The 27,909-nt window shown below is 41.5% G+C and overlaps 1 protein-coding gene across 3 annotated transcripts in view; it reads right to left on the bottom strand.

Moving 5' to 3' along the window:
• The window catches only part of ELP4 (elongator acetyltransferase complex subunit 4), a 442,046-nt gene that overhangs the window by 400,663 nt on the left and 13,474 nt on the right, over nucleotides 1–27,909 (bottom strand). The gene's annotated exons all lie outside the window — the stretch shown is intronic.

Raw genomic sequence — 27,909 nt, 5'->3', positions numbered from 1 at the left:
CTATAGAATAAAGGGAGGGGTCCCTAAAAGAACTAAGGACTGGGGCAAAAAATGGGACACCTCCTAACAGAAGTTGTTGCAGAGCAAAAAGACAAACTGACAAAAAGTACTAGAGGTCCCAGAGGACCAAGCAAACTAGACAGAGATAGGCACCGAAGCACCTGGCTAGAGAGACAGGCAAAAAACACTGAAGTCCAGTCCAGCTGGAATATATAGGCAGCTGGTCACGTGACCGCAAAACACAAGATAGCAAAAACTAAAAGGAGGGTTCTAACAGTAGCGCTTCCAGCCTCTGGACACTACGCTGACAAACACAGCAAACCTTCTTGCCACAGCTCGCATTGATGTGCCATCCTGGATGAGCTGCACTACCTGAGCAACTTCTGTGGGTTGTAGAGTCCGTCTCATGCTACCACGAGTGGCACAACCAACATTCAAAAGTGACCAAAACATCAGCCAGAAAGCATTGGTACTGAGATGTGGTCTGTGGTCCCCACCTGCAGAACCACTCCTTTATTGAGGGTGTCTTGATAATTGCCAATAATTTCCATCAATTGTCTATTCCATTTGCACAACAGCATGTGAAATTGATTGTCAATCAGTGTAGCTTCCTAAGTGGACATTTTGATTTCAAAGAAGTTTGATTTACTTGGGAGTTATATTCTGTTGTTTAAGTGCTCCCTTTATTTTTTTGAACAGTGTAGTTGAATTAAATAAAAAGCCCCAGATGGGAGATAGATAGTTTTTATCCCACCAAATGACCAAGCCACTTTTAGACTTAAAGGGGTGGTCGGAAGTCCAATGTAATTTTAATCTTAAATTTGCATCTATTTATTGCCATAATATAAACTTTTTTCTAATATACTTGAACAAAAAAATTCCTATCCTTCCCTAACTACACCAACTGATTTTCTTTTTTCCACTTCCTTTTTTATGTTGCTTTGTTTAAGAAACAAACAAAATAAAGAGTCATCAGTGGGCAGAGGCTGCAGTCTCTGAAGCAGTCCCTGCCCCCTCCTTAAAATGAAGCATCATCAGTGACTCTCGTTTCGGGGACTGGGCTAGTTCTAGAGCGATGTGCACTGTGCGATGTGCACAATGACAGCGCACTCTCTGTTGCCAGCTCAGATCAGCAGTAACAAGCTGACAACAAAACGCATTGTCAAAATACCCGGCGTGCAGAGACCAGTGCCTCTCCTGATCTCTGCATGTATTCTGAGAACACACTCTGTTGCCGGCTTGTTACTGCTAATCTGAGAGAACGCTGTCATTGAGCACAGCGATGGGACTAGCCCAGGCCCTGAAACGAGCGTCACCGATGATGCGCTATTTCAAGGAGGGGGCAGCGGCTGCAGCAGTGACCTCAAGCCTCTGTTCACTAATGACGCTTTCTTTTAATATCCCAGCATGCACTGGGATTCTCAAACAAAGCATCAAAAAGGAAATGGGGAAAAAAAGATGTTAGATAATGTAGTTAGGGAAGGAGACAGAATTTTTAATTCACGTATATTAGAAAATAGTTTTGATTATGGCATCAAATAGGTAAGGATTTAGGAAAAAATTACTTTGGACGCCCCCTTTAATGACCAATCCCAAATTTTCAATTCTGTGTCACTTTGTGTGTTAATAACTATGGAATGCTTTGATATATCCCAGTGATTGTTTTTTTGTGTTTTTCTTTATGAAAGCATGTGAAATTTGATGAAAATTTAGAAAAATTATAAATATTCAAACTTTGAATGCTTATACCCTTAAAACTAGATAGCCATACTTCCCAAAATAGTTAAGATTTTCCATAAGTCTGCTTTAAGTCAGCATCATTTTTCAAACATCCTTTTATTTTGTAAGATATTATAAAAGTTGAAATTTTGCAGCAATTTTTCATTTTTTTCTCTCAAAGGAAATTTACAGATTTTATCTTTTTACAAACTTATTGCATTTATTATACTGGAAACCCCCATACACTGTGTGCAGAATTACTAGGCAAGTTGTATTTTAGAGGATTATTTTTATTATTGATCAACAACTATGTTCTCAATCAACCCAAAAGACTCAAATATCCAAGCTTAATATTTTTGGAAGTTGGAGTGGGTTTTTTTTAGATTTGGCTATTTTAGGAGGATATCTGTTTGTGCAGGTAACTATTACTGTGCAGAATTATTAGGCAACTTAATAAAAACCAAATATAATCCCATCTCACTTGTTTATTTTCACCAGGTAAACCAATATTATTTAGAAATAAACATTTCTGACACGCAAAAACAAAAACCAAAAAAATTAGTGATCAATATAGCCACCTTTCTTTATGATGACACTCGACAGCCTTCCATCCATAGATTCGGTCAGTTACTTGATCTGTTTTCGATCAACATTGCGTGCAGCAGCCAACGCAGCCTCCCAGACACTGTTCCGAGAGGTGTACTGTTTTCCCTCCCTGTAGATCTCACATTTTATGACGGACCACAGGTTCTCTATGGGGTTCAAATCAGGTGAACAAGGGGGCCATGTCATTATTTTTTCTTCTTTTAGACCTTTACTGGCCAGCCACGCCGTGGAGTAGTTGGATGCATCCGATGGAGCATTGTCCTGCATGAAAATCATGTTTTTCTTGAACGATACTGACTTCTTCCTGTACCACTGCTTGAAGAAGTTGTCTTCCAGAAACTGGCAGGAGGTCTGGGAGTTGAGCTTCACTTCATCCTCAACCCGAAAAGGTCCCACAAGTTCATCTTTGTTGATACCAGCCCATACCAGTACCCCACCTCCACCTTGCTGGCGTCTGAGTCGGAGTGGAGCTCTCTGCCCTTTACTGATCCAGCCTCTGGCCCATCCATCTGGCCCATCAAGAGTCACTCTCATTTCATCAGTCCATAAAGCCTTTGAAAAATCAGTCTTAAGATATTTCTTGGCCCATTCTTGACGATTTATCTTATGTTTCTTGTTCAAAGGTGGTCGTTTTTTAGCCTTCCTTACCTTGGCCACGTCCCTGAGTATCGCACACCTTGTGCTTTTTCATACTCCAGTAATGTTGCAGCTCTGAAATATGGCAAAACTGGTGGCGAATGGCATCTTGGCAGCTTCACGCTTGATTTTCCTCAATTCATGGGCAGTTATTTTGCGCCTTTTTTGGCCAACACGCTTCTTGCGACCCTGTTGGCTATCTGTCATGAAACGCTCGATTGTTCGGTGATCACGCTTCAAAAGTTTGGAAATTTCAAGACTGCTGCATCCCTCTGCAAGACATCTCACAATTTTGGACTTTTCAGAGCCCGTCAAATCTCTCTTCTGACCCATTTTGCCAAAGGAAAGGAAGTTGCCTAATAATTAAGCACACCTTATATAGGGTGTTGATGTCATTAGTCAACACCCCTCCTCATTACAGAGATGCACATCACCAGATTTACTTAATTGGTAGCTGGCTCTCAAGCCTATGCAGCTTGGAGTAGGACAACATGTGTAAAAAGTGTCATGTGATGAAAATCCGCATTAACCTAATAATTCTGCACACAGTGTAGAGAGGGATACCATTTTAGGAATTGCACCCCTCAAAATATTCTGCTGTCAGAAAATTTCTTAACCCTTTAGGTGCTTCACAAGAAGGCAAAATGGAATGAAAGAGAAAAATTTAAATTTTCCCCACTAAAATATTGGCTAGCCCAATTTTTTCTATCCACAAGGGATAGTAGGGGAAAATGAACCCCATGATTTATTACACAATTTCTTCTGTTGGGCATACGGCAGGGCTTAGAAGGAAGTTGCTTTTTAAATTTTTGAGAACAGTATTACTATAATAGTTTGTGGGCGACATTTGTAGAGCCCCTTAGGTACCAGAAAAGCAGAAAAAAAGTGACCTCATTTTGCAAATTATACACATCTGTAAATTCATCTACAATTGATTGACTCTTTGGGTACCACAGGTGTTTTTCAGAAAAAAGGCACAGATTGCAGGTTGCAGAGTGAAGTTACAAATATGCCACCTTACTGCCCAAAACACTGTTCCCAGCTTGTGCTTCTGGAGACATGCATCCTGTAAATTAAATGGGTTCTTCTCGCTATACCACTGCCACACATGTAAACGCTAACTACGGTTTAGGCACATTGAGGGCTCAGAAGGAAAGGGGGCATTTTGGATTTGAGAGCGCAGATTTTACTGGATTGGTATATGGATGCCATGTCACTTTTCTGGAGTCTTTGAGCTACCAGTAAGGCCAAGTTCAGGCAGATGTATTTTTATGCTAAGTATTCAGACCACAATGCCAGGACTGACCACGGCTCAACAAACCCAAACTTACAGCCTCATAGGTGTCTAAGATGCTGTAAATTCAAGTTGGGAGATCGGCGGTCAGTCCTAGCCTACTGGTCTGTACATTTATCGTGAAAGATGCCAGCCTGAACAAAGCTCAACATGGAAACCCACAATTTTCTGTTGACAAATGATGGACCTGAATGGGGGCTTGTTATTTGTGGGATGAGTTGAAGCTTTTATTGCTACCATTTTGAGGTATATAACAGTAAAATTTGTCTGAAAGTATGATAAGGGGACTTCCTCCCTAAACATAACAAAGGCCCTGTGATCACAGCATCATTGACATCTATTCAAAAAGGTAGGCAGCCTCTCTGCAGTGTGAAAGGGGTGATGATTTAAGAGTGCCAAGTGTAAGTCTGGCCGTACATATTAGATGGCTGTGGATGCTTTGGCCATTCGTTCAGTCGACACTCCCATACGCAGATGCCCTTGCTCAGCCAAGTGCTCCTGTGTTCTCTATTAGAAAGCCACCGGCTGACACATCGGCCAACGGCTTATCTCAGGGAGAATAATGCAATCTGCAGTCTGAAATTAGCCACCTAATAAACATTAGGCTGTAGGCCCAAGACAACAATTTCGGCAAGTTCAGCTGACATTAGTTCAATGAGTATGGAGGACTTAAAAAGTGTTGTCTTCAACTGCAAGTCTGCAGTCACTCTATGTGGCTGCAGACTTGAGTCCTCACATTGCACAGACTGCGATATGCATACTCCCGGCAACATTCCGACTAGATGGGCGCAGCCTCGCTCAATTCAAGTGTATTGAGCGAGGCTGGAAACAGTCAAGTGGGAATGTGACCGGGACTAAGCATATCGCATACTTGCAGTCATGTGACCACCGTTCCCGCCACTGGAGAATCCACACAGCGCGCGGTGCCGCGATGTGAGGATTCAGAAGTTTGCAGTCACAGAGTACTTTTATGACTGGACAAAGACTTTAAGCTGCACAGCATTAGGATAATGCCCAAAAAACGCTAACAACTTCTCATTAGTAAATGAGAAGAAGGTCTGCAGTACAAAAAAAGTGAGCTTTGAAGAAGGGAAAATTTGGAAAAATACATCAGAATCTAAAAAGTACAGCAAAGTGTTGTTTCTTTTCTACAGTTGAGCATATTGCTAGTTCTATCCTCTCTTTTTATTTTACTTGGACCAGCACTCCTCCCAAAGGCATTTTTAATTAGCAGGGGATGGCAAGAGGCGTTCCGTCTATTTTTGCTCTCAGTTCACAGTCTGAGAACATGTGGAAGGTGAGTTTTTTGCTCTTTTCACTTGGTGTTGGTGCGGTGTGGTGGCCATTGTTGCTGTGGTTTTGTGCCTATGGGGCAGTGCGGCCTAGCGTCATGGGGACTCAACCTTACAGCATGGGTGCTGTAAAGCACCAGATCGCCTGCCCTGCTGGTGCATGACGACAGAAGCGGTGATTGGCGCACGGCGCTGCACCTTTAAGGCTATAGAAGTCAGGGACCCACTGAGAGGTTCGCCGTGACATGGCAGTGGGCTTCATAGAGTCTGATCAGAATGTTAAACTAAGAACCTCATGTTCAGTTTTGTAAATTTTTGCCTGGCGGCATTAGATCAAGGTGTGGTTTTTGGATGTGGGGTCCATGTCTTTTTTCTGCAATTCAAAACACAGTAACGTTTTGTGTTTGTATTTTATTTCTTTTTAACAGTTTTCCCACAGATTTCAATTGAAGCCTAAAAAAAAATTAGGTTTCGAACCCTGTATGGCATATCGACTCTGCAAGCGAGTGTAGAGGAGATTAATGCCATAATTCATCTCGTGATGGAGGCATATAATAGGTACATTATGGGACAATCGCAGGGGATTGGAACCATGATAAAGGACCATATAACAGGTGTGTGCAGGAAGCCTCATTGGGTTCCAGAAAAACTGGACTTTTAATGGATAAGTATCTGATATAGGGAAATTACAGTGTAAGCCCCATCGGGAAGAGACACAGCACAGAAAACGTCTAAACTTTAGATGTCCAGTAATGTCAATTATGTTTTATCCTGGGAATGTAATTCAGTGATATACAGCAAAAGAGCTGTCAAAGTGTAACCCAAACACCTCCCAGAATCCTCTTCACCACGCTGAGGATTATATCTCTAAAGGAAGCTTTAAAAACAATGCATCTTGGATTGTTAAAGTCAATGCATCTGCAAGAATCTTTCAGTTCTTCAATTTGTCACAAAGAAAATAGCTTTTTATTGATTCATTTCTAGGTCAGTAAACTTTTGCGGTTTTAAAAAAGATCTAAAGTGCAGACATGAGGGCCCTCGCCAATATTGTCTATTGTATGTGGGCTTCAATAGCGTGCTGCCATTCAAAGACCTGGTAGATTTACAGAAAAGGAGAGACAGACAACAAGGTAGAAAAGTGTTCTTTATTAACCCAGTAGCTGCAATAGAGGTCAGTGCAACCAAACTGCCGGGAAGACACAGACTGGAATATTGTTACATTACAGGAGGCGTCTGGCTGTGCACCAGCAGTAAGGCTATGTTCACACATTATGGTTTTTTGGCCTCAATTTTCTGCAGAAAAACCTGATCTCAAGGGCATTTTGTTCAGGATTTTTCTTGGCAGTGTTGGTGTTTTTTTGATGCGTTTTTGGTGCGTTTTTTCACTGTCCTTCTGTCTCTTTTTATGCATGTACATAAAGTCCTGTGAAAAAAAAAAGAACCCCATTGTATTTTGGCATCAAAAACGCTAATACAAATTTTGATGAATTTTTTTCACCAGCCATTACTACCTATGGGTGAAAAAACGCTGAAAGAAGTGACATGCTCAATTTTACAAAAAAACATGCAAAGCCCAAAATCCCGAACAAAAAAAAACATGATGTGTGAACAGAGAACTCTGGTTTCTCATAGACTTTGCTGCTACTGCAAAAGGCAGCTGAAAATGTGCATAAAAAAACGCTGAAAAACCATGATGTGTGAATATAGCCTAAGGCTGTGTGCCCACGATGCGTTTAAGCGTTTCCGCAGCGGCAAAAACGCTGCAGAAACGCTTAAAAAAATGCAAGTTAGAAGGCCTGCCATGTTTCCCAGTGATAATCCGCATGTGCTGTGCACATGCTGCGGAAATTTCCGCTGCGGATTATCATTGCGGAAAAAAACGCAGCACTACCAATTATTTTGCGGAAGTGCTGCGTTTTCACCGCCATTGACTTGCATTAGAACGCATGGAGTCCGCTTCACTAGATAAGCACATGCGGAATACATGCGTTCTAATGTGCGGATGGTACCCAGGTCCGGAGGAGAGGAGACTCTCCTCCGGACCCGGGTACCATAGAAACTGTGAATAAAAGAATAAAATAAAAAATAAAGATTATATTTACCTTCTGGCGGCCCCCGGTGCACTCGTCCTTTCATGCCGGCAGTTTGCGATGGACTGAAGGACCTGCGCTGACATCATAGTTATGTGATGGGTCACGCGACGCTGACGTCGGCAGGTCCTTCAGTGTACCGCTGCCGGCAGTCAGGACGGAGGGAAACAAGACACCGGGGGCCATCAGAGGGTAAGTATATATATATATATATTTTTTTTTACCATTCTTTCGGTCACAGTATATAAATCCATGCGGTTTGCATGGATTTATATAGTGTGACCAAGTTGTCAAGCACTTTCCAAGTGATGCTAAAATCGCTTGGAAAGCGCTTGTCAACCCGCATGCAGAAATGCAAGTGAAGAACGCTTCACATCCGCATGTCCCTGGCAGGAAAAACGCATGTACAATCCGCATGTACAATCCGCATGCGTTTTTTTCTGCCAGGGAGATGCAGAAACGCTCAGGAAAAATCCGGAGCATTTCTGCATCGTAGGCACATAGCCTTAGTGTTGGATCGTAACAGAAGATACAGCGGGCGAAATAAGTATTGTACACGTCACCAATTTAAAGGTAACCTGTCACGTTCTAGCTACTATCTACTCAGCCCCCATTGTTTTGTTAGTGATGCAATGTGCATCACTAACAAGCTTTTTTCATTAAATTGGTGGTAGTATAATGATTTTATAACCTTTTATGTACTTATATCCTACCTGCTCGTTTTCAGTCATAGGGGTGTGATTCTGCTACTCAGTCAGGGGCGGGCAATGCATTCAGTCACTGCTGGCGCCCCCCACGTATTTGAATATTGCTCCCGGCAAGTGCTGATATTATTGGGGCACTTGCGCATTTCTAAATGTCCGGTCCCTGGTCCCACACCTGCGCTGTGAGGCTGTGCGGTTATCAGCTTCACTGCGCTATGTCCCCACGCATGAGCAGTGAAGCTGCGAACTACACAGCCTTTCAAAATAAAGTTCCCAAGGTGATGGCGGTGAGAGCTCACAAGGGCTCATCAGCTGATCGACCCCAGTGACCTCCTGCAGCATGTATACTGACAGGGGTGATTTTACACTCCTGTCAGTATACAGTGCTGTCTTCTACAGCAGTGACATCAGTGATTGCTGATGTCACTGCTGTAGAAGTGACCCAGATCGCCGTGGGACAATCGTTGGCGGTACGTGGACTGAGTCATTGACGGCGGACAGGTGAGGAATATGGTTGCTTGTTATTTTACGGAGATCGATGGCTTCATGGAGGCGTACAATACATTTTTTTAAAAAAACGTGTGTTTTTTATTTCATCAAAATACTTTATTCTGGCCATGTTTTTATTGAAAAGGCGGCGACCATTTTACTAAGCAGTTAATAATGGGGGAGTCTTAGAGACACCCTCCATTACTAACCTGTGCTTCATGTCAGCCGCCAATACAAGGCTGGCGTGAACCCCAACCCCATTACCCCACTTGCCATCGCTACAGGGAAGTGGGAAGAGCGGAGGCTAAGCGCCAGATTTGGCACATCCATAAGATTGAGGGGTGATATTAATAGCCATAGAGGGGGTTAGTATCCATGGCCCCTTCCCTGGCTATTAATATCAGCCCGCAGCTGTCTGTTTAGCCTTTTCTGGTTAGATTTTATAGGGGGACCCTACGTCAATTTTTTTCTGGGGTCCTCCTGTAATCTAGCCATTAAAGGCTAAACAAACAGCTGTGGGTTGATATTAATAGCCAGGGAACATTATTGGCTAATGGCCCCTTCCCCGGCTACTAATATCAGCCCCCAGCGGTCGGCTTTCCCTCTCCTGGTTATAAAAATGACGCAGGAGCCCACGCCATTTTTTCTTTAATTTTACGCTCTGTGCCCACAATCCGGACGTAGCAGCGCTTTGGACGCATATTTTTTGCTGCATCCAAAACGTTGCATTCTATTCAACGCAAGTAAATCGACATGTGTTCACTGAACCATGCGTATTTACCGCATTGAATACATTCTAGTGGTCAAATTTCTGTTGCGAGACTAGCAACTCTGCAAGATAATTTGACATGCTGTGGTCCTGAAAGACGCACTGCATGTCAGTGTCCACAGGTGATTCGCAGCCTCCTTTGTACGTATAGTGGACATGGGATTTCTAGAGATCCCATCCACTATGCTGTAACATCTGGACGCTGCAGGTTTGACGCTGTATAAACACACAGCGTCAAACCTGCAGTGGCTCCTGATCGTGGCGATGTACCCAAACTCACCCGCAGCATGTCAATTTCTGTAACGGACACGCTAGTCTCCGCTGCAGATTTTGACCGATTGAATTGTCATTATATGCGGTGGATTCACATGTACTGACAACAAAAGTGCGGCATTAGAACACAGTGTTTTGGACGCAACAAAAATATGCTGCGTCCAAAGCGCTGCTGAGTGCAGATTGGGGGACGTAGCAGCTAACGAACCGGCTGTGAGATGTTAATTATGGCCAGGGACCATGTTTGCAAATGGCACCTTCCCAGGCTAAAAATACTAGCTCACAGCAGCCGTATGAATTACATGAATAGAAATGCTAATGAGATTGGGCGAATGGGATTAGCTGACACCTAGCTCTTTTGTTTGGTTATGGAAAGGTGCAATCATACCTTTTCATGACCAAACTTAATTAAAGTAAACAGTTAAATAAACACTTTATTTGAAATACAACAGACATTCTTTAATCATTTAAATTAACTAATATACTCACCCCAGTTCTGATGGTAATCCAAGGTTAAAGAAATTTCCCACCAAATAACTTTATTTAGCTCCAAAAACCATTCATTGATGTGCAAAAAAAGCTTCAAAAAAAGGCATCAAAATGCATGTAAAATCCTCATGCGTTTTTCCTGCCAAGGAGATGCAGAAACGCTCAGGAAATTTCTGATTCAAATACGCATCGTGCGCACATAGCCTAACACTAAAGTTCTCCAATGTGAGAGACAGAAGCTCATATCAAAGATAATGATGATAACTGCCCAGCTCCTGCCACATAGTTATAATACTGCTGATTACAGCTCAGCCTCCGGACTATATACGGTACTTAAAATCTATTACTTTATAAGAATATAGAGGCAAGGTTAATCACAGGGGTACCTTAGCAGACAGAGAGGGTACTGGTTATAGCTGCTCATGTGATACTGCACTGATGCATCATGGGATTTATAGTAGATCATAGAGCAAAAACATGCAGAATTAAATATAGGAATCAAGATGGAGATTGAGGGGAAGGCATGTGCCTCTTTACGAATTAGGTACATCTCACTCAAGCGGTGCCTTCATTAACACTGACGTCCTCGTTGATCCACTTGCTGTCTGACAAGTCCTGCCCACTGTGCCATTGCATTGTGGTGTGTGCTGCTAACTCTGACTCACAGCTTAGAGAATCCACCTCACCAGGGGGAGCCCTGAACTGAATGAAACATACCTGGCGGCAGCCATGCTGCCTGTGACTGATTCATGCTGCATGAATCTGATGAGTGGTTCCCCCTAAAGCTACCGATTCATGGATACACTTACCGTAATAAAAAGAAATCTAGGCCAAAATCCATAAACAGTATATGAAAAATTATGTCGCAATATATAAAACTAAATGAATCAAAAATGGTTTACTTAGTTTTATCATGATTGTATAAACACCAAGTGGTTTTATAATAAGGGTTTTTCAAGCATTTTTTTTTTAAAGTAATAATTTTTTTTTTATTGCATTCATTCAAAAATATTCTAAAAAAAAAAAAAACACCTTGTTTGCACACAGTCATACGGTACTGGATTTTTAGGCACTTATCTAATCCAGATTGCAAAAGTCCAAAAGAAAAATAAGGTTGGTCAGGAGGATCCCAAATGTCTTTTGCAAAAGACAAAACAGTACTCCAAAATCTTTGAGGTAATGGTCATCAGGCTGTGGAGAAGAGGGGCTATAAAGGCCTCAAAGGTTTTTTTTAGGATAGAGCATTCAGCATCAAAAAGTCAGACAAAGCTGTAGACCACCAAATAACAAATAAGGGCATATTTGTCCAATAACTCCCTGCTGACAGTTGTCGGAGTAGGGAGACCCAGGACATTTTTGGCCAGGCCCTCATATTTATGGGATGTGTTGAAGTAAGCCCTTGATTTCAGAAAGCAAGGGGACTTTTCAGAAATCTTAACAGAAGCATCCATCTGTGCATTTTACCGCATATTCTAAATCTCCATTTGGAAGTGGACATTTGCTCTTGAATGTTTTACACACTAAAGAACACCTCTGCACTCGGCCATCCGCATGATGCAAGAAACTCTAAGATTCATAGTACCAGGCCACTTTTCCATTGCCCCATAGCCAAGTTCAGATGTTTGCATGTCCATGGTGAGAGTTTTCCTTTGTAGACAGGGGTCAGCATAGGCACTCGAACACAGAGCTCCATATGCAACAAACTACCATGTGTTCCAGCACTTTATCATCTAAAATACTTTATTGTCATAATATGTATAAAAACAGGAGGATAATATTGAGGGCACATAAGCTATAAGTGAAACGTATGCCAGGGTTGCCCTCCATTTCACGGATGGTATTTACCTTTGCGCATTGCTTTATATGCTTGATGGCTATTCGGCGTGTCACACTCCCTGCTTTTTGCTGGGTATTACTGTATACTGTCCGTTATACTGCCCTGTCCCAGTACATATAAGTCACAGATTAACTACTAGGTGTTACTACATATCCACATTTTTGGGGCTCACTTTGGGTTAGTGCTGCACCTCGTGGATTGTCACTTGTCTACGCTTGCTGGCTCTTCGGTGTATACCCTGGCGGCTGCCTGTATCCCTGCTCCGCCATCAATGTTTTGGCTGCAGCGGTGTCATCATGTCACCACTGTAGCCAATCACAGAGCTCAGCTGCTATGCAGGGGTTGACGGCACACATGGGGCTCTTGACAGGCTAGAGCGGTGACGCGAGCTGCTGACGGGATGTCACCACTACAGCCAAAACACCAAGATCGGAACAGCGCTCAACCCAAGGAGGTAGTGGTTCACCAATTGTCCTTCCTTGGGCCATATTTGGTTGGTACAAACCCTGAATACTGTAAATGCCCCACAGGACCTGCTGTTTGGGAGATACTCTAACCCAGACGTCCAGCCATCGCAACTTGGCCTTGGTTAAACATATAATAATAATAATCACATGGCCATTTCTCCTGCTTTCAACACATCAACCGGTTTCCTTGCTGCCCAATGCATCCTACCCCTTGTCAGAAGCCATTATCAGGAGATAAGATGTTTCACTTCACCAGTCAGTGGTTTTAGTGTTATGGCCGATGGTGAAATTAATTTACATGAATAGAAGCAAAAAAGTTAGGCTGAGATCCTTCGCTGCAGAATCCGCATTCTTCTATCATGCCAACCTGCGGCAATGGATAAGCACATTAGCACTGAGGTGTTATCTAAAAACTCATGTGCTTATATGCCAATGTAGTCTTACAGCTAATTGAGAATTTCCTCGGATTAAAGGGGTTGTCTCATCTTATTAAATGGGTAAACACTGTAAAGTGCCTGTAAAGAAACTGCAACTCTGCAATTTACCTAGTATTAAAAATCAACTCAGCTCTCAATAACGGTGAGATATGTAATTCTGTAGTGTACAGCCAGTTGCCAAGGTTACCGGCCATCTCAGCAGTGGCCAGTTGTCTAGGCAAGGAAAATGCACTGGCAGGATCTTTGCTATGCAGCATGCAAGTGCTGCTCTGAATCTGGACGAACTGCTGAATCCAGCCAAACACAGAGTCCCTGCGCATCTCCCATGATACAGCACAGTTCAGGCCTGTGGCTCAGCGATACCCCCAGTCCAAAAAGCGAGTCTATCACCCTTCACCCGCCCCACACCACCTTAGCAAGTAGGAAACCAGGAGGCAGGTGAGCGGTAGAAATAAGGAACATGAAAGAACCCCTTTAAAAAGCAAAGTTATAGCATTAGAACTTGTTTTTTGTCACAGAACAATAGTTAGAGTATCTGATAATATGCCCCATCAGGGACCGCACGTTTCTTTCTTCAACACCCCCTGAATAAGCTGACGCAGAAGGCGCGTTGGGGTCCCTGTACCCTATACCCCCTGCATCTGTATGTATACTATCTTAACTTGGTTTATACTTATTTTGCACAGTACTTGTGTTTGCACAGCCGTGAGCTCTCCATTTATTTGGCTACCAAATATGGTTGGTTGGACTTTTCATATATGTTTATACCATCTGCCAATACTTATGCCTGCATAATATATGCTACTCTGTATATCAAGCCTATTTGGCTATATTTGTGCATTAGGTACTTATATATTTATAGATTTTTGCAGACCATTTTTTGCACTAATCATGTCACCTTGTACGGTATAATTACTTAAGAGCTGATCATATATCTTTCAAAGAGATTTAATAATTATTCATTTATTTATGCTATTTACTGTTCAGCTCTTTGAGGACTGGGATCTACATGAATTAAAGAGGGACATGCTCTTTTCCGTTGTATGTGTAGCAGCTTTTCTTTTAGGACTACTTTTGAAACCAAACAGGCAGGTCTATATTCTCATTATATGATTATATCAATTTAATACAAGTTTGGGTATTTATGCTTCCTTTTCTTTTCGGATCTTTGTACCATTCGGAGTTACCCCTCTATATATCTATCTCTATATATCTATATATATATATATATATATATATATATATATATATATATCTCTATCTCTCTATATATATAGTTATAGTGTGTTTTGGCCTTTTTTCTGACATTTTTTTTTAAACCCCATGTAAACAGGGCCACCTGGCTTTCCCTAGCTGTGCATTACAGGAGCGCGGGATGCTGTGCGCACTGTGGCAGGCAACATATGTTTGCCCGGCTCCGGCTTGCATTTGAAATGATATAAAAATGAACAGTCCCAAATTATTTATGTCCCTCAGTTTTCTGCCTGTACTCTTGCTTTAGATTCACAAATTCACCTCCTACCCAGCATTGCCTGCAGTGGCAGCGATGGCATTTAAGCTTGTTCTGTTCAGTCAGTGCCCCCTGGCATCCAAAGCAGGACCGCAGATCTCTATATTTAGATGCCATTCTGAATCAGAGCTTTTTATTCTTTCCCCCCCCCCGAATTCTTCTCTGGCTGCGATCGGAATGGCATCTTACCTCTGGCTGGTACAACAGACAAATACCATCTCCCAAGATCCACACCATTACTTAAAGACCCACACCAAGAACGAATAAAAACATGCTATCATTTTATTAACAAGTTAGCAATAATTTCTGAAGAAACATAACAGATATTAAAATTGTTGCAGACTTTAAGACATTATTCAAATCAATTCAATCTACAAGAAACAAAGGCGCCAAATAACAAGGGGAAGTGTTAAGACATCAGCTTTCCTACAACTTTGTTTTAGCTGCGTGTACAATGATATAAAGGTCTTGACTGACCACAGGAACCAAGGACGTGCACGTAGCCATTCCTACCCCAATATAGGGACTTCTTCACTTTGCCTATTCTTCAAAGAAAGAACAGAAGTCAGACAAGTGTCTTCAAAACGCAGCCATGGACAATAGAGGAGACAGGATGATGGCAGAGTGTGAACACTCTGACTGCTGAATGAATGGCTTTTGGCTTGGGTATCACTCAGCCAATTAGCTGATGGTTGCAGGTTTGGCTTCTAGTTGTGCCGGTACACCGCCAATTGTCTGGAGGAAGCTAGGACAAGCTATTCACACAGCCCGCATTGTGCATGCCAGTCTTAATACGATGTGCTGTATTCATTATGAGTATGCCACTTTGGCGCATCTCATTAGTGGCGTACACATCCGTGTGCCTTGCAAGAAATGTTACTGAAGTAGCATTTCTGGCATAAGAAGCACCGGAACTTTTGAAGAATTTGATGGGTGGGGATAGCCACATCCCGTCCCGCTTCATCTTTCATCTCCTCCTCATTTTTGTCCATTTTGACCAAGCTGCTTCAAATTAGCATGAAAATGCTGAGAGTCACAACGTTTTTGCACAACTCTTTGCTGCGTCAAAATTTTGCAACTTTTCAAAGAGCTTCACGTAAGTTTTCTGGTGAAAACACCAAGAAAAATCATTCCCATAGTGTTAGATGAAAATTTTGAGTCTACCAAAGGAGTATATCAGAGGGGCTCTCCAGTATGGCTCATAGAGGGGGTCCAAAGTGAGGCCACAGACAGAATTTTACTTATTAGACAACAACTTTAATATCTGTAAAACATTTGACTAAGCTCAAAGTGCTAAATCACATAAGGTTAATTCACCAGAGTCTGAGAATTTTCTGCTAGACAATAAAATAGTTATGGGAGGGTCCCAACTATTAGTAAACGCAGATGTTGTGGGAGAGCAGGAATGTGCATGTTGGCAAAAGTGGTACTTTTTACAGACAATTTTATTCTGCAATATAATTTAGGTCTACGACAAACAAAGTCCGTGTGTAAAACTGACGAGATCACAGGAGATGTGTCAGAGACTTAAAGGGGTATTCCCATCTCCAAGATCCTATCCCAATATGTAGTAGGTGCAATAATAATAATAATATTAGCAAATACCTCCAATTACAAACGTGGTATAGTTCTTCTGATTAGCTATATCGCTTACTCAATGTGTAAGGCATTGCAGTAGCTTAGGCATCCATGGTTACGACCATATAGTGACAGTTCGTAGTTAGTAACCATAGATACGTAAGCTACTGCAATGCCCTACACATGGGATAAGTGCCATAGATGAATTATACTACATTTGTAATTGGAGCTATTTGCTAATATTATTACTATTACACCTACTACATATTGGGATAGGATCTTGGAGATGGGAATAGCCCTGTAAATCACAAGAACATTCCAATCATGGTCGTAGCAAAGTGGACTCACTGGCTCATTCTACAGATTCATTTTTGTGAACTACTGGTTAACAACCAATATGGCAGCCATGACAGTTTCACATTTCTAAAACATGGTGTAGGATAACAAGTAAATATAATTCTTTAATCTTAGAGGAACACTCACTGCAAGGGGTTCTCCCACCTGGGAAATCCATTCCCTAAATTAGGGCCCACAGGGGATCAGCAAATTGAGACAGATGAGACACCCAAAATCCCTGACTGTAGCCACACGTGTCTCCTGAAATGGCTGCTACATGAAAAACATGGCATTCTATGGACGCTGTAACTTCCAGAGGAGGCGCCTCCTATACACAACTCTGTACTCTAACAGGCGTCCTCAGACTGCACGTGAATTTACTGGCCCTTTTTATGGAGCCCATGCCATGAAGGTAAGGCACTGGCATACAAATACAACCGCACTGACTGCACTAAGGTACATGTGAATGTTGAATAGATGAATTCTGACTGTATGACCACAATGCAGATAGTACATTGTGCACATTTTGTGTGAGCCCATCTGCCAGTAACAAGACGACCTCTTTAGATCGGTACTTACACAAGGAGACTTACCTCTCCTGAGCCTAGACCTACAAAATTTATTGGGTACATAGGATCCTGCTCTACCTAAACAGTTTGGGACAGATGGGAGGAATGATCAGCCAATATGGATGCGATCACTTAACATCTTTGCATAATGCATAGAACTTTACGATATCTGAAATAGAGGAAGAAAAACCAAACAAATGGTAATCGTTCTGAAAATGTCCCAAGAAAACAACGCGTTTCAGTGGGATTCCTTTTCAATTTCCCCCACTGGTTGTGTATTTGGGAGCCCATTTAACGAGTCCCTAAGAGGGAGAGGCCCGAAATCAGCTCTGCAAATTAATAGCAAAACAATCCTGAGCCACAAAAAGACGCGACACATTTCATAATCACAACTGTGACACATTGAGAGCCACATCAGCAGAGGGCTAGGACTTTATTTAAGAATGTCGACACCTATGAGACCTTGCTCACTGAACAAGACGTATCACTGTCCTCCATATTCTGAGGCGGATAAGTCATGTCAGGCACCTGGAATTCCACAATCAGTTCCTTCACACATCTATGGCCACAAGGCTTGGGGATTTAACCTGTGTCAGCTGCATTTACTATGCACACGACAACACAATTTGGCAAACATATATGTTACTGAATTTGGCGCTGGGCCATTAAGCAGGAAGGTGAATTTTGACAACTCACCTTCAGTATAATTACTTTTGGCAAATCACTGTTTAGTATCTCAGTAGAGATTACCTTTCTAAACCTATACAAGGTGATAAAGTCAATTATATTAGCATGTTAAGGGAACCCAGAAACGTCAGGTTAAATTATATACTTATAGGAAATGGTGTCAACTAATTAAAAAAGCTTAGGTCGAAATAAATGCTTGCTTCAGGTTTGGTCCTGTCGATAAGCCAGATAAAACATTTTGAAAACGAATCCACTAAACACATGAAAAGCAAAAACCATTTATACATAAAAGTCAATATACAGGTGCATCTCACTAAATTAGAATATCATCAAAAAGTTAAATTTATTTAATTTCTTCAATACAAAAAGTGAAACTCATATTATACAGGGTCATAACAGAGTGATCTATTTCAAGTGTGTATTTCTGTTAATGTTGATGATTATGGCTTACAGCCAATGAAAACACAAAAGTCATTATCTCAGTAAATTAGAATACTTTATAACAGCTTGAAAAAATGTTTTCAAAATCCAAAATGTTGGCCTCCTGAAATGTATGTTCAGTAAATGCACCCAATACTTGGTCGGGACTCCTTTTGCATCAATTACTGCATCAATGCGGCGTGGCATGGAGGCGATCAGACTGTGGCACTGCTGAGGTGTTATGGAAGCCCAGGTTGCTTTGATAGCAGCCTTCAGCTCGTCTGCATTGTTGGGTCTGGTGTCTCTCATCTTCCTCTTGACAATGCCCCATAGATTCTCTATGGGGATAAGGTCAGGCGAGTTTGCTGGCCAATCAAGCACAGTGATACTGTTGCTTTTAAACCAGGTATTGGTACTTTTGGCAGTGTGGACAGGTGCCAAGTCCTGCTGGAGAATGAAATTTCCATCTCCAAAAAGCTTGTCGGCAGAGGGAAGCATGAAGTGCTCTAAAATTTCCTGGTAGACGGCTGCGCTGACTTTGGTCTTGATAAAACACAGTGGACCTACACCAGCAGATGACATGGCTCCCCAAACCATCACCGATTGTGGTAACTTCACACTAGACCTCAAGCAGCTTGGATTGTGGCCTGTCCACTGTTTCTCCAGACTCTGGGACCTTGATTCCCAAATGAAATGCAAAATTTCCTTTCATCTGAAAACAACACCTTGGACCACTGAGCAACAGTCCAGGTCTTTTTCTCCTTGGCCCAGGTAAGACGCTTCTGGCGTTGTCTATTGGTCATGAGTGACTTGACACAAGGAATGCGACACTTGTAGCCCATGTGCTGGATACGTCTGTGTATTGTGGCTCTTGAAGCAATGACTCCAGCAGCAGTCCACTCCTTGTGAATCTCCCCCAAATTTTTGAATGGCCTTTTCTTAATCCTTTCAAGGCTGCGCTTATCCCGGTTGCTTGTGCACCTTTTTCTACCACACTTTTTCCTTCCACCCAACTTTCCATTAATATGCTTGGATACAGCACTCTGTGAACAGCCAGCTTCTTTAGCAATGACCTTTTGTGGCTTACCCTCCTTGTGGAGTGTGTCAATGACTGCCTTCTGGACATCTGTCAAGTCAGTAGTCTTCCCCATGATTGTGGAGCCTACTGAAACAGACTAAGGGACATTTTTAAACGCTTAGGAAGCCTTTGCAGGTGTTTGTTAATTATTCTAATTTACTGAGATAATGACATTTGCGTTTTCATTGGCTGTAAGCCATAATCATCAACATTAACAGAAATAAACACTTGAAATATATCACTCTGTTTGTAATGACTCTACATAATATAGGAGTTTCACTTTTTGTATTGAAAAACTGAAATAAATTAACTTTTTGATGATATTCTAATTTAGTGAGATGCACCTGTAGTACAGCGGATAAAATAAACATTGAACACGTCACCAATTTTCTAAGTAAATATATTTCTAAAGGAGCTATTGACATGAAATTCTCACCAGATGTGGGTAACAGCCCATCCAATCCACACAGGCAAAGAAATCAAACCATAGATGTCCATAAATTGTATGTAATAATGAGAAATGCCAAAGGGAAAAAATATTGAACACATGAAGAAAGCCATAGAAAGTCATGACACCACCTGAAATCTATTAGTAATTAAAAAACAATCCTGCCACTTAGTGAAAAATAATATCAGCTGGTTCACCTGATGGCCTATAAAAAGGAGTCTCATTACCAAGGTGCCACACAAGAAACATCTTATGCTGGTAAATCTCATGGGTAAAACCACTGAGCCACCTCAATACTTTCGTAACCTTATTGTTGCAATACTGAAGGCATCAACAGAAGAAGTTCTAAACTACAAAGTGGAAAGAACATCATTTCACCGGCTATGACCAGCAAAATTTCAGTCAGAGAAGTGAAAAGAATTATCAAAAAAGTTGTACAAGAGCCAACTGTGGAGAGCTACAGAAAGACTTGGAATCAGCAGGTAGAATTGTTTCAAAGAAAACGATAAGTAATTCACTCAACCTCCATGGCCCTTAAGCAAACTCACCACGCAAAACTCCATTGCTAAATAAAAAGCATGTTTAAGCACATTTAAAGTTTGTTCAACAACATTTAGACAAGCCTGTGAAATACTGGGAGAATATAGTCTGGTCAGATGAGACCAAAATTGAACTCTTTGGATGTCACAATAAACACCATGTTTAGAGACCAATAAACACTGCAATTCACCACAAAACACCATACCAACAGTGAATTTTGGAGGTGAGAACATTGTGGTGTGGGGCAGTTTTTCAGCATACGGCACTGGCTAACTTCATGTGATTGAAGGAATGATGAATGGACAAATGTACCAAGACATTCTTGATAAAAATCGGCTGCCAGAGAGTGGACATATCAGAAAAACAATGATCCCAAACATGTAGACAAAGAGACTCTCAATTGGTTTCAAAGAAAGAAAATAAAGCTACTAGAATGGTCCACCCAATCACCTAACCTGAATCCAATAGAAAATGTATGGACGTAACTGAAGGTCAGTGTTCATAGAAGGAGCCCATGGAAGCTTCAGGATTTAAAGAGTGTTTGTGTGGAAGAGAATGGACCAAAATCACACCTGAGCAATGCATGTGACTAGTTTCTCCGTATAGGAGACGTCTTGAAGCCGTCATCACTAACAAAGGCTTTTGTACGAAGTATGAAATAAATTTTGGTAAGCGTGTTGAATACTTTTTCCCTGTGTCATTTCCCATTATTACACATAACTTGATTTATGGCCATCTATGGTCTGATTTCTTTGCCCGTGTGGATTGGATGGGTTGTTACGGACATCTGTTGAGAATTTAATGCCAATAGCACCTTTAGAAATATATTTATAACCAAATGGTTAGAAATTGGTGGCATGTTCAATACTTATTTCACTCGCAGTATATGATGAAAAATGATTTAAATCTATTAAAATACTGAGACTTGTAATTGCAGAGACAAGAAAATAAGAGGATTACATTGGTTTAAGGAAGAATACTTCTTCCATCTGCAACATTACCCAGAAACTAAAAAGATTGCTTATTTTTGAAGTTCATGCGTTTTATTAGGCACTGCAGAAAATGTTGGCGGCAGTGGCTTATTATCATAATCTTCAGAGATGTATGCAGATCAAACACTGAAACTGAAGGCAATAATGTGCATAAAAGGTAAGGAACAGTCAGAGCGGCCTGCTAATGTGTGAGGTGAGCTGCTTCTCAAAGTAATGCCCACCTAACTGGCCACAAAAACATCAGCACTATTCATTTTCAGATTAAAGATAGACAACTATAGATATCAGTGCTGCTTGTGAAAGGTTCTGTGAACCCAAACATTGCCATTTGGGCTTAATAAACTCCACACTTTTTGCACACATTTTTGGAGTGCCGCCTCTCTCTTTATACATGTTAGATAGATATTCAAATAATTCTTATTTTGTCTGTTCTAACTAAAGAAGGTAGTTACACATGTAATGTCTGTAAAAGGAACTTGCTAGTTGGTAAAGTGGTGGGATTCCAGCAGGGTGAAGGAGGGCACTCACAGGACAGGGAGAGCTGGCAGCTCTGAAGATGCAGTGAACGGGGCGCAGCACCACTGTATCTGTAATATGTCAGCCTGACAAGACTAACAATCTGTTGGTAACTTATGAAGGAAAAGTCTGTAGCACAAATTCATAAAGTAAAAGGTCTATAAGCTGTTCTGAACATGAGGATCTAAGCACTGTAAAGTTTTATTATTTGATGGAAATAAGGTTATAATAAAAAAACAGGAGTTGAGGGGTACAACATTAATCAAGGAGATATACTGTACATCTGTTATAAAATTATTGTTCCATGGCTACAAAAAAAGCCTGCTGTAAGTTATCTACTGAAAGAAGGAAGAGGTCAGGGAATTGGCCATTAAAGGAAGTGTGTCAGTAGAAAATGACTGTACAAACCAGGAACAGGCGCTTAGTGCACCCTTGGCGTAACTAAAGATTTCAGTGCACGTTCCCACCAACTTATTTTCCATCCATTGATTTACTACTCTGGATTTACAGCAGGGCTGTGGAGTTGGAGTCGTGGAATCAGTGTTCATTTTGGTGGAGTCGGTATAAAATGGACCAACTCGGATTTCTAAACAGGGCTGTGGAGTCAGTAAGCCAAACCTCCGACTCCGACTCCTCAATTTCCATGACACCAACTCCAACTCTGACTCCCTCATACATGGCTCATGTTTAAGTGATAAATTTACTGTAGCACAGATTCATCTCAGCTAAAAGTCTAGACCCTTAGATCAGGAATAGGGCAGACATTTATAGGACATTTCATAACTTTCCCAAATTTTTATGAAAAAATATTCCCCACAAACTGTATTGAGCTACTGTACCCAATTTATTACATATTTTAGGAGTCAGAGTCGGTCCACTTTATACCGACTCCACCAAAATGGACACCGACTCCGCGACTCCGACTCCACGGCCCTGCTCCTAAAATATATAGTAAATTGGGTACAGTGGTACAATGCAGGATGTGCAGTAATTTTTTCATAAGAATTTGGGAAAGCTATGAAATGTCCTATAAATGTCTGTTCAGTTCCTGATCTAAGGGTCTCGGCTTATAGGTGAGATGAATCTGTGCTGCACTTCATGTACACGCTCAGTAGTGACCAGTGCTGTGGAGTCGGAGTTGGAAGTTAGGGAAATTGAGGAGTCGTAGTCCTGGCTTATCGACTCCACAGCCCTGGTTTACTGGAGGGTGGAAGAGGAAAATAAGTATTTGGGAAGGTGCAGTTTAGCCGAGGGAGCACAGAGCACTTGTGCTTGGTTTGAACAATCATTCTAACCTAACATACTTCCTTTAACATGGGAAGGAAACAGAAGACAGATGGATACTAAAGGGTTGTGAGGACCCAGGTTGGAGTTTGGAGCACAGACATGCTTTTACACCAGGTAACCTCAGCTTCCACAGTTACTAGCATGATGTTAAAAGCAGGCCAAGTAGATTACAATTTTCTGCATATTCCTGAAGCAGCTAGGTGCCCTCATTAATGCATAAGCTAATGAACCGTAAGATTATTTGGCCTTTATAAATATGACATTTTGTAGAAGTGTTTATGCAGCTTTCATAACAATACCAATTATAGCCTTGTTTAGAAGTATTAATTCACAGTACAAGCCTCCAAATAGTGCTGCAGAGACCTACGAGAGAGGGAAATAAAAAGCTTGCAGAAGTAAATATATGTTTGACTGTTTTCAATAATCATTTCCTAACCTTCCGGTATGATAGCGTCTCAGGAGAACCGGGACAATTATCATAAACAGTTTCGAGCCCCGGAATTTACCATTAAGTGGTTAAATTAGCCAGGATAATAGGTGTCAAATAACAAAGATGAGCTTTCATGTTCAAAAGACAGAAATCTTCCAGTAATGCAATTTATAGCTGTTACAGGGCACTGGAGATAACACAGAGGAAGCTTTTCCTACCAGGTTTTAGGCTTGATGCTATGAGAAGCCTGGTTTACCTGTATTGTGGCTTCACACTAACGTCTGTCAGAGGCCGGTAGCCCAAAAAGGCTACCGCGGACAGATTTGGTTCAAGCTACTCTGTCTAACAGATCCCAGAGGAAGCCCGGCCTTAACCCTTTAATCTCTATACAGGAATCTAGACTTACTACGGGCCCCTGGGTTATGTCCATGGAGTATCTGCTGGCCAAAAGGAGCAAGCCTGCACCAGAGAAGGTCAAACAAAGCAGAGTCAGTATCAGGAGGGACGTAACAAGCACAAACAATAGACAAAACTGAAGTCAGAGGGGAAACTGGGGTCGGATACCAGAAGGTCAATCAGGAGTGAAGCCAGACAAGCAGAGGTCAGAATCAGGAGGGATAACGGGTAATACGAGGTAAACCAGGTCAGAAACAGTATCAACAAGAATAGCACTAGAGATGCCTGAGGTTAACTGAGCACCATGTCTGGCCGTTCCAGCAGGATGAGGAGAGGTAAAGTAGGGTGTGGTGCTGCCCCATAGGTACCAGCAGGGAGCCGATTGCACCAGCTGGGCTGTGGGACAGCACACACACACCAGGGCCGAATCACGGGTCCCAGTCACACCAGTATGTCTGGCAGCACAATGTGCAACCCTGAGACTAACTGTGACATCTCCTCCATGACGAGCGCTACAAGCAGGGTGAAAACAGTGGTGCTGGGCAACTGAAGCAGATCTGAGGGTGATGTGACAACAGTAAGATCGCAGCGTTATCATCCACAGTTAGGGTATTTTCACACATCACATTTTTGTTGCGTTTTCCCTACATTATTTCCTTTAGTTTTTCCAGCAAAAAACGCAGCACTTTACTATGTCAGTAAAGTAAAATGGAAAGAAATTAACTGGAATATAAGTTGGTATACAAGAACGTGTAGAAGCGTGTTCACACTCGCCATTAAACAAACAAAACCTAAGACAGAGACAAAATGAACATATACCCTGGTGTAAGTAAAAGCAATAGTGCATATAAATAACATAGGGGACTTAGTAAACAGTGTTTTTGATTTAAAAAAAAAAAAAATTAGAAAAGCGATCCCACCAGCACCAAGGTGTACCCATTGGGGATGGTCCTAATCTCTAGTACTAAAACCTTACCATGTGTCATAAATTACCTGAATGTGAATAAGAGCCAAGCAAGACTGAGACCCTACTATGGACACCCAGCCATGGGAAGCTATATGAATGTAATGCCCAGCTCAAAGAAAGGGAGGTCACACCCTTACCTGTACTAAGTGCAAGAAACTAAAGCAAAACCAAAAAAAATTAACTGAACTGGAGTATAAGTTGGTATACATTTAATGTGTACAGGCCATTAATCATACAAAACCTAAGGTAGAAACAAAATAAACATACACCTTGATATAAATAAGTAAAAGCAATAGTGCACATAAATAACATAGGGGACTTGGTAAACCGCATTTTAGATTTAAAAAAAAAAAGCGGAAAAGCCATCCCACCAGAGCCAAGGTGACCCAGTGGGGACGGTCCTAACCATTAGTATTAAAACCTTACAATGTGTCTCAGCAAAGTGAATTAGGCTTCTGAAATCTCATGCATACATTGAGTATTTTTAATGGCAGGTCTGAAGCAGTTTCATATCTGCAGAATGTCCGTGTTTTTCATCTATTTTAAAGGACTCAAAAACATGGCAAAAATGCACGATTTTTATGCAGCGTTTTTCAAGGCAAGAGACACGTTTTTTGGTGCCGAAATGTCTACAGCAAATACTTGACATGTGCTATATGTTAATATTAGATATAAATAGCTGAGGAGAAAATATAGGTCTTATCCGGTAATAATTATCAATATATGCTGACCTGATCCCAGGGTGTATGGCTACTGCAGATGCACGGGTGATTTCACCAGACAACTATACAAAACATGGAAAGTTTGTGGTCTATATTGGCGCTGCCAGCTGATGAAGCAACGTCAAGTGCCAGAGATAATGTAAAATAACGTTAATCTTTTACATTTTTCTACACGTTTCAAAGTGTAACCCACACTTTCTTCAGGAAACAAAAACCAACGTGGAAATAGACCACAAAGTTTCCATTTTTTTTATATATGTTAAATATTAAAAGATCAAAAGATTATATGCAACATGTGGAGCCCAACTGGTATGAAATGATAACTTCCATCATGTTCGGACATCTGTGGCCATGACTGAGATGACCTAATAAATCATTAGAGAGATAATATATACAACCTGTCCTCCAGTATAGCAATAGCTTGCCAATGATGGTCAATACGACATAATGCAGAAAAAAGAAGCTTGGCGTGTGAGCTGTATTGTCATGTAAGGAGTGGTGCAGGGGTCACACTGGGGGTCCTCCGGCTGGGATCCATCACCATAAGCCAGCTTAGATGGCATCTAGTGCTTGTGGAGTAACGCGAGTGTGGTAGCCTCAGCGTCATCTATGTACTGCACATGCTACTGATGTATTCAGACTGCAATGATACACCTCAGCCTGTGGGACTAGGGGACAGACCCAACACGACCTCCGAACAACTGCTCCAGCCCCATGACTTCTTACAGGCCATTTTTTAAAGTTCCTCTTGACATTATGCCGCACTTCCTACCTATTAAAACCTGAGATAGCAGTTTGGTGGCCTAGATCCTCATGACACGTTCCCAGTAGGTTAAATTGTAATAGACTATACAAAGAAGCTCTTCTATGCCCCCTAATAGCCATATCTCAAATCAAAAATGTTGATGAAGACGATTTGCTATGAATCCGTAGATGGATCATAAGCAGAAGTAAATGATCCATGGTCCAAATCACTCAGAAAACATCAAAACAAACGTCATTAAAGATCTGCGCCATTTAAAAGGCTAATTTCTTAGTCTTCGATAGTAAAGACAACGGTTAGGTCATTAAGAGTTCATTTTGGAAACATCTTATGAGCTAAATGTTTCGGAAGCAAAAGTCGCTAAGTGAAGCTGGTGCTGGCTTCACGTGGACAGACTGTATGGTGATCACAAAAAAGACACTAAAATGAATATGGTACTAGTGTGAGTTGAGCAAATTGACTGCAACATTAGTAAATGATGGAGAAATAAATAACTTATTCATGCAAATATATGTTAAGCATTTTCTATACGCTCTATTGGGACAGATAGGCAAATTTATAGAATATTTAGATATATCTGAAGCGTGGAATTGCCCATGAGAACACGATGCTAACTAAGTTTTCATCCGTAGGCATACTCCATCTTATTTCATCCTCAAATGAGGCAGACATTTACAATCTTATATTCCTGGGCGGCTGCAAGCCGTTTGTTCTTGGTGTAAGTGAATAGAAATGATGAGATGTACGCCGCAACAAGTAACTTTTCTTTCACACTTGCGGACCAAACACTAACTCAGCTTCTCATAAGACCAATATTGGCATACAAATGAGATTTTTTTTTTCTAATTTTAGATGTTTTAAAACGATATTAGGAAGCACTGCGTCCTTCACACTTTTTAGCTGCTGTCCCCAACTATAGATCTTATTTTGGCCAGTGACACTTCCAGCATGAAGAATTTACTACTTGCCCACTTTACAGGTAATAAATGCTAGATAGGTGAGGATCTGATTGCAGGGATTCCCACTGTTCCCCAGAATACGGGGCCCTGGGACCCCAACCTGCTTGGTGGAGTGTGAATGGCGTGCGAGTCAAGCACATGCTCAGCCCCTCCATTCACAGTCTACCACAGGAAAACAGAAGAGGACAGTGACTGTTGAGGGTCTCCGAGCTCTGACACTCCCCAATAGGTTATCAGTTACATGGATAGGTGCCTCAGTCGGGATTACCCATTCATGCTTTGAACAATTTGGGGTAAAATATAATGAAGTCAAGGCACAAACTATGCCCAGATGAAATTTGTTTTGATGAACAAGATCTCCCCAGGAACATTTGTGATCCTTTCCCATGGGAAGCAACTGATCCAGATCATGACTTCATGTCATAAGCAAAATTGCAAGATGACCGTTTTGCCAGGGAAAGACTTAAGTTAGAAATACATACATGATGTTTATTAGATGCATGGCCAATGGAGATTGCCAGGAAGGAGCCGCTTGTACAGAGTGCCTCGACGTTCTTGATCACAGAGGAGAATGCTCAGTGGGCACCAACTCTATGATGTCCATAAACC

The sequence above is a fragment of the Phyllobates terribilis genome, unplaced genomic scaffold, assembly GCF_046119375.1.
Source record: "Phyllobates terribilis strain yellow unplaced genomic scaffold, ASM4611937v1 Scaffold_13__5_contigs__length_258822181, whole genome shotgun sequence".
NCBI classification, from domain to species: domain Eukaryota; kingdom Metazoa; phylum Chordata; class Amphibia; order Anura; family Dendrobatidae; genus Phyllobates; species Phyllobates terribilis.
This window is presented reverse-complemented; position numbering and strand designations above follow the sequence as displayed.